General features: G+C 38.7%; 1 pseudogene; it reads left to right on the forward strand.

The window, feature by feature from the left end:
* The first annotated feature begins 231 nt into the window (after positions 1–231).
* LOC130732772 (protein CURLY FLAG LEAF 1-like) lies at positions 232–1,504 on the forward strand (annotated as a pseudogene).
* The last annotated feature ends 250 nt before the right edge of the window (positions 1,505–1,754 follow it).

The following is a 1,754-nucleotide window of genomic DNA, read 5'->3' on the forward strand; positions in this document are numbered from 1 at the left end:
CATCTATCTTTTTCTACCCTCACATCAACAACAATGCCAATATCTTCCCTTCTTTGCATTTCTATTGATAATTGCTTCCGCCATCTCTTTTTTTCCTCCCTTTACCTTTGGTGGGCATAGTTTAGAGTTACTAATGATTTGATTTTGCTTGTAGGTAATAGTGCCGCATCCCAATACACACATATCATGATATCAGATACTGATTTTCATTCATTAATTGTTGTTGGCAGGTCAAGATATGGAGGCAATGACTGCTTCCTTAGAGAGGTCTCTTAAAAACTGTTCCTTAAACCACCAGACAAGCTGCAGGGAAGACGACCCAGCCACTGATGCAGATATAGATGCAGATGCAGGCATAGGAATCTCATCCAGCCCAGATGATGTGCCAGTGCCACCGGATAATCATATCTCCAACTCCGACACCACTTTATAGCTCAACTCCCACATCTCACTCCCACACCATTGGGAACAATGCCTAGATTTAAAGGTTCAATTCTTCTCTTTTCTCAATTTTCCCCCCTCCCCTCCCTTTGATTTTGCAATTTTATCTTGTTCCTTCCTCTCTCTCTCTCTCTTGTTGTGCATGAAACTGAATCTAACAAGGGTTAGGGCCTAGCAAATGACTTCCTTTTCTGAACGAGAGCAGGGAGGGTGGAGCACTGCTCGCTGCATATATAGACCATCAATACCCTAATAAATATTTTTCCTTTTCTCATTTCTTTTTATTTATCAGGTTTCATCATTCTCCTTTTTCTTTATCAGGAAGGGGAAACTTTTCTAGGTTGGTTTGACCATCCGTAGAATCATACATAGCATATATCTAGGTTCTGTTATCGAGTATGGTTTTTTCCTTTCTTTCCTTTTAATATATCCTATTCTGAAATTCTGATGGAATGGGTTAAAATCGGTAAGTTCTTGGGTGGGTTTGTATATTTAGTCTGAATTTGCTAGTTACTGAACTGAAAAGATCATATTAATTTTGAAGCGAGTGTGAATGAATGAATGAATAATTGACTACTTAGTCCTCTTACAGACGGGGGAAATTTATTACATAAACTGGAAGAACGGGATGAAAGCAAAGGAGGATCCAAGAAGGGCAGCAGAATATAATGTGAATAATAGGTATTATGAGTCTGAAGAAGAGAGCTGGTATGACAGTGAAGAGTCTTCATCGGAATCATGCCCTTCTTCATCCAAAGAGCACTATGCCCCTCTTCCTTGTGTAGAGAAACAAAATGTTCTGGTGGTGGCTGGATGCAAGAGCTGTCTCATGTATTTCATGGTGCCCAAACAGGTTGAAGACTGCCCAAAATGTAGTGGTCAACTCCTCCACTTCGATCGATCCGAAAATGGCTCTCCATGATTAATTGCCTCTTCCCTTGTCTCAAGTTCCACCTTGTATTTTCCTTTAACTTTTCTTTTTTCAACTTTTCGTTCTATCTTTTTTCCTTCTTTTACTTTTGCATGCTACCACTGTGGTGAACTTATAGTTCTCTCCTTTTGTTTATTAGTATTTGGATTTGGATGAAAATTTCCAGAGACATGCTTTCCTTGTGTTAATTTGGATAACTTGTGGTCCTTTCGGTCATCCTCAATAATAAAGTGACACATATTCGGTCAAGCTCTACAGTGCTGGCAGTAAGGTCAGTTTTAGAAGAACGAAAGAATAATATTTGTAATGATTGCGACGTGTAGCGTTCTTGCCTTTTAATATATATATTATATATTATTTTAATGAGTTATAATTCATTGGC

Source organism: Lotus japonicus, chromosome 1 (assembly GCF_012489685.1).
Source record: "Lotus japonicus ecotype B-129 chromosome 1, LjGifu_v1.2".
In the NCBI taxonomy this organism is placed as follows: Eukaryota; Viridiplantae; Streptophyta; class Magnoliopsida; order Fabales; family Fabaceae; genus Lotus; species Lotus japonicus.